General features: G+C 39.2%; 1 protein-coding gene and 1 long non-coding RNA gene across 22 annotated transcripts in view; one reads left to right on the forward strand and one right to left on the reverse strand.

Moving 5' to 3' along the window:
• ANKS1B (ankyrin repeat and sterile alpha motif domain containing 1B) overlaps window positions 1-18,310 on the reverse strand; it is a 1,072,204-nt gene that overhangs the window by 87,733 nt on the left and 966,161 nt on the right. The window lies entirely within an intron of this gene.
• Window positions 1-18,310, forward strand: part of LOC111561410 — a 53,032-nt gene that overhangs the window by 26,221 nt on the left and 8,501 nt on the right. For all 3 annotated transcript variants that reach the window (XR_002743994.2, XR_006601004.1, XR_006601005.1), the window contains one exon: window positions 13,182-13,294. This is a non-coding gene — a long non-coding RNA (uncharacterized LOC111561410). The remainder of the gene's footprint in view (window positions 1-13,181; window positions 13,295-18,310) is intronic.

An 18,310-nucleotide genomic window follows, 5' to 3' on the forward strand; every position in this document is an offset into this window, starting at 1 on the left:
CTCTTCCTGGAGCTTTGCAAATGCTACTTTTTCAACCATCCCAACATCCCTCTCTGGAAGGGGTTCTTCTTGCTTTACAGAAGAGGAGCCTGAAGTTCAGAGTGGTTAAGTAGTCTATCTAAGGGCCAGTACGTGGTGGCTCTGGGATTTGAATGAGGTTTGCCTGACTCCAAAATTTGTTTTACTTGAAGGTAAACTGCAAAGTTTGGGCACATCTCCAAATATTACTGATGTTTTAAAAGAGCATATTATAAATCCATTCATAAGAAATGCATTTACCTCTTCTCTGCCCACGTGTAGTTCCAGGACAGAACTAGAACTATTTGGGTCACTAGTTCCTCAAGTACAATACCCATAGTGTAAGTGATCTAAACAAAATCTCTCTTTTCAAGTTTTAAAGAGGAGAGGTGGGCATTCTCTGGCATTCCTCCTGCACTATCTTGAATTTTTATTTGCCTATTTGTCAGTTAGCCATTTGACTTTCTGCCCACACTGATTCAGATTTTAAACCAGCAGTATGCTCTATTCCTTTCACATCTACTCTCTGATCCATGTCTGTTGATGATGGGGATAGCAAATGTTCATCAAGGTGAGTGATCACATGCACCACCTCCCTATGATTTTGTAAACCTTTATCTTGCCTGGCTGATGCATCCTGATCTTTGCAGTCACCCCCATAAAGCAGCTCCTCTTCCCCACACATCATTCTAGTCAATTTCTGTACCTTCTCCTACCCCTTTACAGCTGCTTAAGGTTTGTCCAGCAAATTACAACATTCCAGGTGTAAGTGAACCATGGCTTTACATCTGAGCAGTACACTATTTTCTGCTTTGAATGTACCCTTTTAAATGTCCCTCTCTAAGTACTCCTGATTCTGGCTGGCCTTTCAGCCATGGGAGGAAAAACCAGGGGCAAAAATACACACTGGCTGTAAAACCTCTTAACTTTGTTACAGCTGATAGTTCAAAGCCTTTTAATCTTGGAAGGAGGGCTTGTATTACTTCTCCCTAAATTCCTTATCCTACAGTCGTCCATGCAGAAACCCATTTGCCGTCCTTCTCCATACTCACATAACCCTGTGTTATCTTCCTGCATGTATATTAGCCGGTGTGGCATTTCACTACCTGGAGGAGTTTAGCAAGTTTTGCAAATCTAGAATTTCACCATACGCTCCTCAGATGATTTAGAAGTATGCTTAATAAGGATGGTCCCAATGTCCATGACTTGCAGGCAATATTGTTTACACGATCCAGAGAAATGCCCTTGTATTTTTGCGTTGTTTCTTTTCTTTCTTTCTTTTTTTTTTTTTTTAAAGAGTATCAAGATCAAAGAATTCCTCCATTTCAGGGAAATATAACATTAACCTTTTCAAATGTATTTGCAAGTCTAAAAAACACTACATTCTTCTCATTCTCTTTTATTCTTATTCTCAATTACTTTGCCAAATGCTTCTATTGAATATAAATTCCTCCCATAAAATCTCCACTGCCTTCCTCCCAATAGCTAATTGGACCTGCTGCTGCTGCTGCCTTGGGCCCCTGGGTCCTGCTAAGTAACGTTTTTATCGTAATAAATGAATTCAGAAATACTTTGTCAAATAACTGACACTAAACAACAAATAACTGTGGTAAAACTGAGCTGGTGTCCCCTCCACTGCTGCTTTCAGTTTACTCTCCAACAACTCAATTTGGGGCGAGATACCTGAGTCTCTGATCTCCATTTTCTCACCTATAAAGTGAGGAAGTTAATGCCAATCCTAATGTTGGGAAGATGAAGAGCGAGGTTATGAGAATAACCAGCACAGGGCCTGGTGTAGAGAAGATACAACCTTCACACTGTGCTTCTTGCAGTTAGTGGGCTCTAAGGATGTATGCAAATCCTGACCCCGAAAGACAGGGACTATGTGATTTTCAGAAAGTTAATCACATCAAACAAGTCTGCTGGTGCTTTGCATGCAGAGATTTGGCTAACCTTGGAAAAAGTGCCCACTGAAGTGACATGTACTAGTAGGAAGGGGTCTGGTTTCTAGCTGTTAAATTTATTCCTAGACCTAATCTAAAAGAATGCATGCTATTCTCCCATGCACATTATTTAATCCCCAAAGGAGGTAAGCTGAGGCACTCTACACTGGAGGTCTACTGCTGCCTCCTCTACAGAACCTTCCGGAAGAGTCCAGATAGATAGATAGATAGATAGATAGACAGATAGATAGATAGATGGAACAAATTAACACAGAGTGATGAGTCATGTCAAAAACATGTGGGTAACCCTCATTTATTAGAAATGATCCCACATTACAGAAGATACTGATGATTACCATTTACTTAACATTTGCTATGGTCTAGTTGTGCTAGAAACTGTGCCAAGTACATTATATATGTGTAAATATCTCATTTAATCCTTATAATAACATTCTCATTCTCATTTTAGAGGTGCAACCTGAGACACAAATACTGAGTAACTTGTTTAAGGTCACACTGCTAATGGCATCATGACAGGGATGTGCACCTGATTCTTAACCTGCTCTTTACCACTTACCAGGCTCTTCTTGCTATCAATCTCTACACCGTCTGGCTTCAGCTACACTATAAATCACGTGTCATAAGGCTTCTTAAAATGGTGTTTTGTAAATTTTGAGTTATGTTCAAAACATTTATAATGGGTTTTGATCATCTGAAAACATTAAAATACTATAGCTTCAATTCTGGACAAGGTAAAGCAGTGTTAAAGCTTCAGGTCAAAAGAGCTCAGGTGGGTACCTTACAGAATTCCTTGTGAAATGCATATATAGACAAAGGATAGGAAGTCCTCATCAATCCAAGATTCAATCCAAGTTGGCTAATATTAGAGTGGTGGTGGTGGTGGGGTGACGTTTGGCTTCAAAACTCCCAAGTCAACAATAAGAAATCAAATTGGCCAGACAGTAACAGAATATTCCAAAGAAAGATAGTCACTATGAAAAAGTCAAGTCCAAAGGCAAGTGGGTTTGCCTTGGATGAGAACAACTTAACTAACATACGGTCATCATTGGAAGCAGACAGGGAAGTAGTGGAATCCTATCACTTTAGGCACCATAACTGATGACCAGTCAGTCTGCAAACCTTTGGTTTTTAAAAAGCCAGAGCAATGATTACTGTAGTAGAGAAAAACTCTGTACGGGTTTCATTCCTGTGTGGGTGGAAGTGAACTGCATATAAAAGAAACCCCATGGGTATAAAAGGTAAAGTAATGGTAATATATTGGGGATTTAGTTATTCTAAGATATTGAGCCAATTCCGCTCAATTCAAACACTGATATTGAGTTTCTGCCACAGATTATTTGGCAGTACAAAGAGGGAACTTAGAGAAACGGGACATGAATAACTACACAGTCAAACCATTAACTAAGAAAAAAATTATTATACATATGAGCCTAAGAATGTGGTTCCAGCTGCTGAATTCTAACAGATATGAAATAAAAGTTACTGCATATTTTCTTAACGGTTTTTATTACAACTACTATGAGAAATGTGAGCCAAAGGCAAGGAGTGGTGTTGAACCGACATGAGCTTTCCTCATATTGGGACCCATTCATCAGACCAGTAGCTGCCTCTAGGAATTTTCTCTAGTATCATCAATTGAACAGGACATCTTCAGAAATCCTGTCACAGATCCCAGCAAGAGGAGAATAACTGTGGAGTGACAATGCTGCAATGTTATGTCACTGTCTTTTATGCTTCTGGGTCTGGCTGTGGGAATTCTGCTAGACAATGTCATGCCATTACCCTCACACTGAATAGGCTCGCATCAGAATATATGTCACAGCACCAGGTAAAGTCAGCATACTTAGACTTCTTTTTTTTTCTTTTAAAATTTAACGTGATATATGTTAAACGTTAAATTTAACATGATTTAAATTAAATATGTTTTTTCTTCATCTGCTTTTAAAATTAAACAATGTTTGGATTGTAGTAACAATACTGCTCTCCCACTGTAGAGACAGAAAATACAGAAAAACGAGTAAGGGGACAAGTTCTCTGTAGGCTATTAACATATAGATATGCTTCCTTTCATTTTGTCCCCATGATTATATTTTATAGAAGCTGTAACATAAGTTCAATTTTCACCTTAATTTTTTTCACTCAATATTAAAGCTAAAATACTTCCCTAACATATCCAACTCTCAGTAGACATTTTAAGTAACTCCATATTACCATATTATTGCTTTAGAGAAGCATGGCATAATTTACTAACCATTCCCCTTATTGTTGGAAATTTAGATTGTGCTTCTTTTCTGGATATCAAATATTCCATGGACTAAAAAAAAAATCCTATCATCCTACAATTTCCATTTTCATTGCCATGTTTGCATAGACACCATAGAAAAAAAAACACTGGAAAAAGCTGCGACAATGTGCATGAGTCACAAAGAAAAGTCATGTAGCGACAGTCTGTCTCCATGTTCCGCATGAAATCTCAATCCATTTATTGCTGGCTGGACCAAGTCCTCCAGGGAAAATCACAAATCCACATAATGTTCCTCAGTGTCACATTTTGCATTCGTTATATTTTGGAGTTCAGATTTAGCTGACAGACGTGAAATAACACATGTAGCTGAATACTCCAGAGACTACACATGCAGCAACACTGAGCACACAAGCGATTCCAGTCATCACCACCATGGGACTGCATCCTTTTTATTTCCAGTTTTTTTATTTAGAGGGGGATTTTTATTTAAATGGTACTTAAATGAAACAGCTTTATCCTGCATTTGGAACCCTCTTTCCATTTTAACAAGGTAGATAATTCCCCTTTCCCTTTTCTAGATGTTTGCTAACTACGGAGAGCAACTCTAGAGCATGCATCTGGCTTCCTAGTGGCCTCTTCTAACAAAACTGCAAGTGTTCTGAGGAGTTCTGGTGTTCTTAAAGACCCAGAATGGAAGTTGAGCTAAAAATTTATCTGCTTTGTTCTCATCTGCAGAACTAAATTCTGCATTTAAATGAGAAAGATTTCCCCCCTCTCTGGTAATTTCTAAACACTTTCCACCTGGAAGCGTCAAGGCAAAAGTGCCTGTGTGTCATCCAATTTCAACTCCCACAATGCCAGAAGTCCTCATTTGAACTTGCATTTGATTTTTGACTGTGACATGTTCTCTCTGATTTTTTGGGCTGTAATAATCCATGCCTGGCATAATATGGTGGATAGAAGGACCTCTGAAGCAGAATATCATGACATTTTGTTCTTCCTCTGATTCTTCTTCCAGCTAGCTGATCTTTTTAAATATTATTATTATTATTATTATTATTATTATTGAGAGAGAGGAGGAGAGGGAGAGAGCATGTGTACATGTGTGCACAAGCATGGGAGGGGCAGAGAGAGAGGGAGAGAGAGAATCCCAAGCAGACTCCATGCCCAGTGCAGAGCCTGATGCAGGGCTCGATCTCGTGACCGTGAGATCATGACTTGAGCTGAAATCAAGAGTTGGACACTCAACCGACTGATCCACACTGATGACCCAGCTAGGTGATCTTTAATATCATTAAGCAGTGATATTAGAGGGATAATAATAATCTTACACAACAAACTACTGGATGTCTTTCACATGTAACCCCCATGTTATGCAATTAGTGAGCCACAAAGAAGAAAAAATATTCAGTCCTCTAGGGTTCTCAATATAGTAGTTGGAAAAAAAAATTTAAAAAACAGGTGTGTATATCTTCTTGTCTATTATGTATGTATGTATGTATGTATGTATCCATGTATCCACCCATCCATCTACCTATATATCATCCATCCATCTATCTAAATATATGTGTCTACACAGCCTGCCAAGACTAAAAAGGGTTTCTGTGGATCGAATGAGAATGACTAGGAAGCTGCTCTGGGAACCATGAAGCATTGAACTAAGGCATGATTTCTCTTTTAAGTATAACAGAAACTTTAAACTTGTTTTATCCTATCCTTGAATAAACCTACCAGCAAAAATTTTACTATTATCTTTGTTATTTAAATGTGTTACTATAGATATCTCTGGGTAGATTCTAAATATTTTTTTAACGTTTATTTATTTTTGAGACAGAGAGACACAGCATGAATGGGGGAGGGGTCAGAGAGAGAGGGAGACACAGAATCTGAAACAGGCTCCAGGTTCTGAGCTGTCAGCACAGAGCCCAATGCGGGGCTCGAGCTCACGGACCACAAGATCATTACCTGAGCTGAAGTCGGACGCTTAACCGACTGAGCCACCCAGGTGCCCCTCTCTGGGTAGATTCTAGATCAAGAACCCTGTCTTTCACTTTTCCAGCCTTCTCTCCTATTAATCTAAAATTTCTTTAACTCCAGCCAAATCTCCTCCAGGTCTCCAACTGTGCCATGGACATTTCTTTGACTTAAATATACAACACTTCTGCATATTCTATAAATATGGATATAAATATCACACTCTCCTTTTCATTAGAATCTTGGAAGGATGAAGTCAAGATCCACCTAAAGTTTTCCTTGCTCACCTTGGATTACTGCAACCTCTCTCTCTGAATTTCTGTATTATCTGTGGGCTGCCGTGGGCTGGTAACACTGGATGTATCTTGGCTTGTACTGCTAGCTCTCTTTTTACATGTCTGTGTCTTACCTGTTCCACCTGACTGCAGGCTTTGGAAGTCAGGTAGGTACAGTGTTACTGAGTCCCAGAGTTCCTCATAGCATCTAGCTCACAAGGACATTTTAGAGGGGTATCCCTAAAATCTCAGATCTGATCACTTCTGCTGTGGGTAACAAATGACATAGGAGAACTATCTCTGAAAGCAAAGAGAACACTCGTGTCCTATTGCTTTTTCCTTTCTACTCTCTAGTTTTCTGTTCTTTCTGAGTCTTAGCCCCTGATTCCTTTACACAGTCTTGCCATGAGTGATGGAAAACTGGCTTACCTCCTACCATCTGTAACTCTTTCCCTTTACCTCTAACACTTTAAAAAATCCCTCTGACAAGATTTGCCACATTTTCTTTTCCTTCTGCTATTACTTTTCATAGCAACTACTACCAAATAATCAGCAAACACCAGTTTGTATAATACATGTGACCAAAATACAACTGTGCTAACCTATGGGGTGGAAAAGAGGTTCCAAGTTCTATGGCCCCAGAGAGAGCAAAGGACAGTGCGAGAGTGAGGGGGGTCCCAGGGAATGTAGGTTTTCTCAATACAGTCTGTCTCAAAAAACAGGAAACACTAATTAGGAGGAAATGAGATAATCTTTGCATGGAAAGAGAGATTTTAATGGTATAATTGCTTCTGAGCATTTAAGGGTTCTGGAAGTAGAAAGCCTTCTTTTGTAATCAATGAGAATCTTAGGTTTATTTGTAAAGCTCTCTGAATTACCTCTTGATGAAGGTACTAATTTTCTGATTATATTTTCACATAAACATTGCTCCAGAAGATTAAAACCAAGCAAGCAAGCAAGCAACCAACCAACCAATCAGTTCCTAACTAATTTCCCTGTAAGTTACTTTTAAAGTACAGCTTGCTGCAAATTAGGTTTTCATAGGAGAAATTTGGTTTGCATTGCTCAATAACCCAATCGTTGGGATTACTGAAGAAAAAATTTGTTGCAGAAGAATATGGGAAATATGCGCTATATCCCACATCTGAAGTTATTCTTGGAGATGTGATGATGAGCTAAAAGCGTTTGAAAACCGCAAATCTCTTTGCAGTATTATTAATACATAAAAATACTCTACATCTTAAGAAGTAGAGAGGCCACAGTTAGGCTTATCTTTTGCTAACCATGGGGGATATTCATGGCTACTGAGGGTATTTTTCAACTTACCTTATTCATTCAGTTTTTGAGATCATAAAACTTATGATCTATTATATTGTATGACCCATGGTCTCAGTATTATAAATGATACTATGTTTAAGAAAGTTCATTATTAACATGTCCACATATTGTAAATTAAACGGAATATGCAAAGTACTTGACTAAACACATATTTGTAAACAGAAGCTTTAAGACAAATTGCATTCCAAGAGACAATCTTAGGTAAGTAAGGGCCTGGTTATTCAATTTTTGGGTTATAAATGGTCTTCTTTTCTGCTCTTTTGCTACCTCCTTTGTGCTGTTTGCTACTTTAATGACATAACACCCTACATCAGTGGGTAGGTAGAATAGTGAAAGATGCAATGAATTCAAGGCAATCAATTCTGTTTCTTGTCAGCAGCTCTGATAAAAGAGTTTGGTGTGGGAGGAGGTAAAAATCTACTGAAAACTAGCTAAAATTAAGGTTTAAAAAGTGCATCCATGGATTTTACTTAGCCCAGCTAGCTACTACTGCACTTTAGAGTCAGGTGTTCGCCGTATTTCAGCCCATGTGTGGAGGGAAAAAGAATGTCAGGGGCTTAAAAAAGTATTTCTAAGGAAAGCAGATGTTGTTAGTCCCAAAGACAGGCTCAGGATAAGAAAGCAGGATGATAGTGAGGGACAGATTTTTAATAATCCACTTACTTCCTTTGTTACCTCACCCCATCTGCTTCCTTATCTCCTAGAGAATCACATAACAGAATACAACTCGGAATCACTATATACCCACTAGAATGGCTGAAATAAAAAAGACTGACAATACCAAGTGATGGTAAGGATGTGGATAAACTAGAAATCTCATATTGCTAGCAGAGATATCAAGGGGACACATCTACTTTTTGGAGAACTGCCAATATCTCACATTATGACCCAGTTTCTTACCATATGACCCAGCAAGTCCACTCCTAGGTAGCAGTCCAAGAGAAAGAAAATTACATGTACACACAAAGATTTGTAAATGAAAATTTAACCAGCATTATTCATAATAGCTAAACCCAGCAATCCAAATATTCCATCAAGTAGCCAACAGGTAAGTAATATCTAGTATATTCATGCAATGGAATACTACTCAATAATGAAAAGGAAAAGACTACAGATAATGCTACAGTATGGATGAACCTCAAAAAACATTATGCTAAGTGAAAGAAGGCATACATGTTGTATGACTCCACTTATATAATGTTTCTAAAAAAAAGCAGATCAGTGGTTGCCTATGATAGGAACAGGAGTGAAGATGACAGCAATGGCTGTGAAAGAACCTTCTAGAGTGATGAAAATATTCTAAAACTGGATTGCATTGATGGTTGGACAATTGTATAAATTTACTAAAACTCATTGCAAGGTATACTTCCAATGGGTGACTTTTATGATCTGTAATTATATTTCAATAAAGGTGTTAAAAAAAGAAAAACACTGGGAGGAAGCAGTCAGTATTCAGTATTCAATAAGTGTAATATAAATAAAGCCATTCCTGAAGGCTGTAATTCAGAATGCACCAGACAGAAACCACTGTTCTTCTGGAACAGACTAGTTACCAGTTAGACTAAAGGGTAGGCAACACAGAAACTGCATGCTGTCCGGTATATTTCAAAGGAAATGTGACCACAAGGCTGGTCCTATAGGCTGCTTGGTGAGTAGGATATTCTTTGTTATATGTGTTTAGTACACTAGTACTTATGACTTACCATACATATATTTTAAGAGTCTTAATTCTCCTAGTCATGACAGTTTGGTAAAAGTGCTCATGCTTTCTAAATGGTTACCACAAGAGTTTGTGCAGGTATGAAAAGAAGGCAGTGATCACTAGGAACCCAAATAGATTCTGTAGGGGTAACGGGTGGTGATAATGAGATTCCCTCAAGCACTTGGGACCAGGCTTGCATTCTAAGCACTCAATTAATCACACCAACAATGTGAATGGAGACAGAATGGCTTTCTGGCCCAGAAAGAGCCAATGAAATAGACTGGCAACTGGACTATCATTTAATCATTGGTACTGAAACCCAGCTAAACAAAGAAGGTGTGTGCCAGATTAGGGCGGGCATGGAAACAAGCACAGACGGCAGATTCAAACAGTGAAACAATGGACAAAAGACAACGAGAAAGCCCAGCCTTGACAGCACTGTTGGGAGAGAGGGCTTGACTCCAGAGAAGGCAGGCTCCTTGATTACCTAAGAGGTATTCTCTGCCACTGGATGGAGGCTATTTCATCAGACCTCGTGTTTGATCACTTGAGCTATCCTTCAAAACTCCCTTTCCTCCAACTCCACATGCACCAGGTAGCACAATCAGAATCCGTTTTCTCGGGCACCTGGTTAAGCGTCTGACTCTTGGTCTCAGCTCAGGTCATGATCTCACGGTTCGTGAGTTCAAGCCCCACATCGGGCTCTGCGCTGATGGTGCAGAGCCTGCTTGGGTCTCTGTCTCTTCTTCTTTCTGCTCCTACCCCATCCTGTGCTTGCTCTCTCTCAAAATAAATAAATAATTAATTATATACAGAATTCATTTTCTTGATGCCCAGATACCAGGAAAGGAAGGGCTGAAGATAGGTGGTGGGGAGACTTTGATCATAGTTAGAGAATTCTTCCCACCATCGGTTAACAGATTGGAAATTTTGTTCTCTCATCAATTATCACCACCACTGAGGCACAAGAATCTGCTCAAGAGGGCACAGTGATTAAGAGCCAAGACTGGATGTCAGGGTGATGTGGGTGTGAGCCTTGATTCTGGCACTTTCTATCTACGACTTTGGGTCAACTATTCAACACCTTCAGCTTTAACTAACTTGTCAAAATAATACGGTTAAAAATGGGTATTTACCTCTTAATATAGGAATTAAACGAGATATATGAAAAGCATGTAGTGCAGTGTCTGGCATAAAAAGCATCTCAATAGGGGTGCCTGGGTGGCTCAGTCAGTTGAGCATCTGACTTCAGCTCAGGTCATGATCTCACACTCCGTGAGTTTGAGCCACGTGTTGGGCTCTGGGCCGACAGCTCAGAGCCTGAAGCCCGCTTCAGATTCTGCGTCTCCCCCTCTCTCTGCCCCTCCCCTGCTCATGCTCTCTCTCTGTCTCAAAAATTAAAAAAAAAACATTAAAAAAATTAAAAAAAAAGCATCTCAATAAATACTAACTTTGTTTAGCGTTTGATTAAATCCAGTTTCTGAGCCGGCTCCTGGCATGTGGTCAGTTCCTCAGTGCAACGCCACAGCTAGAAGCATGCAGCAGCTGGCCAGGTGTCCTTCCTCTGGGACCCATCCCTGAGCCATCAGCCACTCTTCTTTCCAAACCTCATTGGTTTCATTGAAAATAAGTTTTTGCTGCACTATTTTAATTTCCCCCTTTTGACAGAGTTATTAGTATGAGGTTGACAGACCAGAAGAATGCCACGGACACAGTGTCTTTGATTTCAATAAAGCACTTGATGAAGTCTTTCATTATCTATAAGATGGTGGGCTCTATGAGAGAAAAATTAAGTGGATTCACAGCTGGTTGTACATATGCACCCAAGAGACATGATGAATGACTCTGTCACAGTCTGTAGGGGGACCTCTGATTGAATGCCACAGGGCTCTGCCCCTGGATTCTGCTCTATTCAATATTTTTATTAATGGCATCAATGTAGACATACGAGGAACGTTTATCAGATTTCTCAATGCCATAAAGCCATGAAGGATATTTAATACAGTAATAGACTGATGCAAAATTCAAAATTCCCTCAACAGGCTCAAAGGCCATGCTGACATAAAAAAGGTGCAACTTAACAGGGACAAATGTAATGTTCTACATTAAGGTTCCAAAAGAAATCAACTGTGCAAGTTCAAGATGGGGGAAGATAACACTTTTTCACAGTTCAAAGAAATATCTGAGTTTTCAGCTGAACACAAGAGGAGGTTTGGTAGAAAACACAAGACTGAGGGTCAGAGAACACACATATAATACAGACCAGCCCATTTACCTTACCATGTCAGTCTTACAAGGTTGGTAATTATCTTCATTTTAGAAATGAATAAACTGAGGCTGAGGAATTTTAAGAACTTGCCAAAGTAGGTGACAAAGCCAGGATCTGAATCCAGTTCTAACTTCAAAAATTCATGCTCCTTATATTCACTCTATCGGGCTGCCATTTCTCCCCCAGAATTCTCATGAGGCCCAAGTGAGATAATTTTAATAGAAGTGCCTAGCATGGTGCTTGTCCCACATCTGCTCAAAAGTTGTTGATCTTTTCTCAGAGACTCATTTAGCCATAAGGTTGTGAGCTTCTCTAAGTGACTGGTATTTTATTTATTACAGTATGGGCCCTATGGTTTGTCTTAGTCTTTTCAAGTCTATCCATTAATATACCCACCGCAGGAACAATTCTATTTTTCTTCTATTCCTTTCACTCTCTCACTCTTGTTCCAAAACCCTTAATGCCAGAAGCGGAAGCTCTGGCCAGTAAAAGGTAGTGGGAAATTTGAGGGCAGTTGGAAACCTGTGTCAGCCAGTAATGATTCCCACATAATGAAAACATTTTTTTTTTTTTTTAGTTAAGGTAATTTCCAAGGGCTGCATTAGTGGTTCAATACTGCAATATTTACAAGATAAAGCCGCAATTACCTTTAGATAATGAGATGGTGTGTTAAGTAACCTTGGTAAAATGATATGCATATAGAATATACAAAATTTTCACTTAATTCAATTTTTTAAATTAGTGTACCTTATTGCCAAATGATACTTTTTTCCTCACCGTTGTTGGAATCCCTATTGGAATTCATCTATCTATCTATATACACACATACACACACACAATGTTTTATATACATTATATAATATTTGTAATTCCAAATATTACATAATATATAACATATATTCTTCTTAAATATATATGTGTATATATATATCCAATATATATGGTATATAAAATATTTAGGAAGAATTCTAAATATTACATAAAATATATATTATATGTAATATATATATATAATCTATATATGTCTAATACATATATATAAACACAGTCTTTTCCTCCCTTGCCTAAGTGCAGTTTATTGATTGTCCTTAATTTTTTTGTGGATATTTGGAATATTGCATGGTGTCTGAGTTAGGCTCTGTGAAGACAATTTGTCACTGGGCCACAGTGCTGCCACAGAAGGTGGCTGAGGAATGCACACTGGCCCCAGCAACATCCCAGAAGGTTTTGCTCTTTTTAATACATGCCTAGGAGTCATTGTTTGTCACTGTCTCTCACACTGAAAGCAAGGGCTGACAATATCAGCTATCTAAAAGTTCCAGTTAATGGAGTGTTTACTGTAAAAAAATCACCCTTTGGGGGGTGGCAAACTCCTTTTAATTTTCTCCCTGCCTAGGCCAGCCATGATCAGCAAGGCTGGAGAACAGAGAGTCATTAAAAAGACGGAGTCATTAGCTGCTGATGGTGGTGGTCCTGTCCTCCCATACGGCACAAAGAGGAACGGTCATGGTGAGTGCCCAGGCTGACCACGCCATGGATAAGCTGAGAACCTTTGCTGTATGCTGTCTGTAAAGATATGTAAAGAAGTGATGTTTCTGGGGATGGAGGATTCTTTGGGGATTAGAGCATTTAATCTGTGATAAAGTGGGACACTACCTTCAGGTTTTTAAGGCGTATGAGCTACACCTTCTTTTTGAATGCCTGTCACCTCTTCTTTATCTGGTGAACCCCTACACATCTTTCAATATTTCAAGATCAAGTCAAATACTACTTTTGTGAAAGATGAAACTTCTACCAACACCCTTGTCATCTATTCCCTGTCACCTATCTTACTGAGCTACAGCTAGGTGTTTATGTGTTTCCTTTAGGCAAAAATCTCCTTTTTTTTTTTTCAACGGTTATTTATTTTTGGGACAGAGAGAGACAGAGCATGAACGGGGGAGGGGCAGAGAGAGAGGGAGACACAGAATCGGAAACAGGCTCCAGACTCTGAGCCATCAGCCCAGAGCCCGACGCGGGGCTCGAACTCACAGACCGCTAGATCGTGACCTGGCTGAAGTCGGACGCTTAACCGACTTCGCCACCCAGGCGCCCCAGGCAAAAATCTCCTTGAAGGCAGCAATAAGCCTTATTCTCTTTGTATTCCTAGCAGGTAGTATATTAGAAGGTGGTTCAAAACTAAACCAGACCAGACTAAAACAAAGACATCTCAAAACGAATAACAGCAACAGACCTTTAAATGATAGCATCAAATTAGTGATGCGCCAAGAGAAAAAAAACTACTTGGTATACTGTATAAAAAATGAACTACAGTATATTTATTTTGTATAAGGTTTGTAAGCTTGTTGATCAATTTTATGAGCTCAAGACAAAAAAGCAAAAAAGAACAATGCTTTCTAAAAACTAGATGATGAACTATCAAATGCAAAAGTAATATCCCCACTTGCCAATATAATTCATTATAATTTATAAGCCTCCAATGAAAATCAAGCAATAAACAGTGATTTAGTATTTGGTATAAAATAGTTTAATGTACAATTGTCACTGAACTCATTACCTACATATAATGTCCTTCACACAGTGAGGAATTACTCATTTTTTACTTCAACATAATTACAACATTAAGCTGGACACAAAAACTATATATGATGAAAAATTGGTAATTTATTCTTATGCTGCCCTAGAATGATGAGAGTATGGGCGTATCATTAATTAATTAATATGTTATTCACACAGTGGACACTTGAAATCCATGAAATGCATAATTAATGATGAAAATGCTTCAATGTTATTATCATATGTATTGATGTCACCTTTTTTTTCCGACCATGCTTAAATTCAATCTTCCTGAAATCCCTGGTTCAATCTTTAGAGGATTCAAGTAATTTAGGATTTTTGGTGAAGACTTTAAATGCCAAAGTTCACTTCTAGTCTATAAAAAATGATTGTTTTCTAATCTCAACTTTTACAGGAATTTCCCAACTTTATTTCAGGCAAGATGTTTCAACTATTAAAACCTCGTATTTTAATTCTTTTTCTTTTTAAAAATTTTTTAATGTTTACTTTTGAGGGAGACAGAGTGAGAGAGAGAGCGAGCAGGGTAGGGGGAGAGAGAGAGGGAGGCACAGACTCTGAAGCAGGCTCCAGGCTCTGAACTGTCAGCACAGAGCCTGATGCGGGGCTCAAACTCACAAACCACAAGATCATAACCTGAGCTGAAGTTGGATGCTTTACTGACTGAGCCACCCAGGAGCCCCTCATATTTTAATTCTTTGAGATGAAAGGGGCTTCCTTGCCCCAGTATTTGTTTTTATTTAGGTTTAATCTCTTCTCTTACCAAGATTCATAAAAAATGAGATTTATATCTCATGAACATGGACAGAACATGTTGAAGGCTCCCTGAGGGAAAACAATGAGCAGACGTAAAAATCATTGCAGGATTCTTGGCTCCTTAACTGCAGTGTCTCTTAGGAAAATGTCACGTATGAGAAATGCTAATTGAGGAGGCTGGGAGAAAAGAGACGCTACCTTTCCACACACAACATTTAAAAAACAAGTATTATTAACATAGTGGTTTATGAAGCACTTGAATCTTACATAAGTGTAGCTTATTTTTTGTTTCCTAAAAAAAGACTGCATTTGGGCAAACCAAAAACTGAATAATTTAAATTGTGAATTTGAGAGAAAAAATAATCACATCTAGCTAGAAATTTAATAAAATGCAACTTTTCAAACATTTTTTTTTTCTATTTTGTAACCATTTACATGGCTATTTGCAAAAGCTCTAGTCATGTAGAAACTGAAGAAGATGGGCTTAATTTTAAAATAGTAACAATGCCCTCATTTATGAGGATTTTTGCAGGGAGAAAAGGTTCTATAAACTATTCGTCTCAATATAAAAGGGCTTAAATTGAAGAGTGTTTAAAGTTAGAAGTTGAATATATTACTTGTAATGGCTTCATGGCTAATATCTTGTCTATATGCAAGGTCAAACAGATGTATGTCTCTGGTTAATTTGGATTGACCGCCAAGCAATTTATTAGGAAGCCGGGGAATCTGAACGCATCACGAAGACAACAGAACAAATGAGCTTTGTCTGATTAGTTCAGTTTACTTGATGATTAAATCTTCATGCCTTCAGAAAATTTACTGGACTTCCAAATGAGACAGACAGACACTCCATGACATACTTACTATTTAGAACCCTATCTTAATTAAATGGAAAAAAAAATCAATTTCCAAAAGGTCAGCATTAAACATCTTTTGTTGCTTATGTCTTTGCTGAATTTCATCTCAGGAAATAGAAGAGCTTCTCATTGCCATACTTCCTGATGACTGTCATATTTCCCAGAACTGGTGACTTTTGGGGAGATGGATAATTGGGCATTAAACATCAAATATTATAAGTGCCTGGTCTTCCTTTAGCAAATACTCCTTTTCCAAGAGGTCAGTTTGATCTTTGATTAAATTTAGGCAGGAGGCTTCCTTTGGAGGCTTGTAAGTTATCTTCCACATAACGGCAGTGATGGACACCAGAGAGGCAACATTTTAGGGGAAAAACAAAGCTTCTCTCCAGCTCTCTCTGCCTGGCTTGCCGATGCCCCCATTTTCATAGCACCCAGGCTAGCCAAGACCTAACCTTCCACGGAATAAGGGAACAATGTTAACCAAGCATGGAGTTCTACTACTTTTGCTACTTAAAGTGCAAAACACGAAAGAAAGAAAGCTTATGAAGGAGTCATGGCACGTTTTATAAAAGTTGGTGCCTGTGCCCTTGATAGAATTGTTACACTCCTGCACTTCCAGGTCTGTACTGGCAGTTCTGTTCTGAGAGTCACGTTGTGGTGTGAGACCCCAACAATGCAGTCTGTAGTGTTCAGGTATTCATCAGAAATCCGCATCCAGGGTTGACTGTGTCAGTGATGCAAGGTTGTGTAGGGCACACACAGTGTTATGAAAGCAGAGGGTCAGAAGTGACCTGATCCAGGGGGAGCTGCAGATGATTTCATGGTGTCGGAGGAAGACTTTCAGGGATGAGTTGGATTTCCAGGTAGAAAACTAAGGGAAGGGAATTCCAGGCAGAGGAAATACCATGCAAAAGCTCAGAGGCATGCAAGAACACAAGAACATGACATGTCCGTGTATGGTTTTAACATCTGATTGATTTTGGCAAGAAGAACTGGATGTGTGAGTGGCAGGGGAGGAAGTGGTGGGGGTGGGCTGTGGCCAGATTTAAGGGTATTCTAAAGGCATTTGGTCTTCCAACTGAATTAGACAATACATGTAAAGTGCTTAAAACAATGCCTGGCCCATAGTACAGGCTCAGTAAATACGGGCCGTTTTTACCACGTTGAAATCTTTGGGAAACCAGTCACGGTTGTAAAGAAGGCAAAGGATATCAGAATTGAGGAGATCAGAGATCAGTATTGCTTAGGGCAATAATTTTGATGCCAATACTGAGAATGGACTGGAGTAAGGAGACACTGTCTGTAGGCGAGTAAACTGAAATAATTTGAGTGAGGATGAGTGCCAGGAATTCAGGCTTGTTCCCTCCTGTTTTCCCAGAGTCCAGTGTAGTGGCTGCAGGTAGTAGGTACTCAACAGTCACTGAATGAATAAATGAATGGCAATGAGAGGAAGGAGCGGATCTGAGAATTGTCTAGGCAGCAGAAAGGGCAGGGATGGTGAGTATCATTTGTAGGTGGTAAAGGAGAGGGAGGTTTTTTAAGGATGACTCCAGAAAACTGGGCTTGGGAGAATGGTGTTGCAGAAAGGCGGAGGAACGGGTTTGGCGGGGAAGGCAAGCCTCTGTGAGTACTACTCTTTACGCAGCTGCTGGGCTCAGCCTCTCCTGAGTGTTGAGGAAAAAGAAAGTGGCCAAGGGAGGGCAAAGCACCTTCACATAGGCACTGAGCTGGGTGCTTTCCTTGTTACCTCATTTACTGCCCAAAAACCCTTTTCAAGTTTGGTGTTGTTATCACTGTTTACAGGGGTAGGGGGGCAGGGTGTGAGTGGCGGAAGCTGAGGCTTAAGATGGCAGCGCCCTGATTAAACATGCACACGTGTGCACACACACACCCATCCCTTTTCGTCACAAAGCCTGTATCTTTCATCACTCCATCATATTGCCTACCCTGTTAAAATGAACATTTGGAGTAAGACATATTCCATATTAAAAAACAAAAAAGGTATATTCTGTATTCCACAGAAAACTCATGGCTGGGGAGGGGGGATACTTTGCAAAGAAACCAAAGCAGAAGTTCTGTTAACTTTCTGCTTCATTAATGCTTCAAACCTGTCTTCTTCATTCACAGAGTTTTTATGAGGAACCAAAAAAGATGTGAAAGTCTTTTGAAAAATATAAACCATTCTATAAAAACAAAGTGATAGAAAAAAAAAAAACAAGAGGAAAAGAGGTTAGAGTGGGAGAGAGCCAAAGCATAAGAGACTCTTAAAAACTGAGAACAAACTGAGGGTTGATGGGGGGTGGAAGGGAGGGGAGGGTGGGTGATGGGTATTGAGGAG

Source organism: Felis catus, chromosome B4 (assembly GCF_018350175.1).
Source record: "Felis catus isolate Fca126 chromosome B4, F.catus_Fca126_mat1.0, whole genome shotgun sequence".
Taxonomy (NCBI): Eukaryota; Metazoa; Chordata; class Mammalia; order Carnivora; family Felidae; genus Felis; species Felis catus.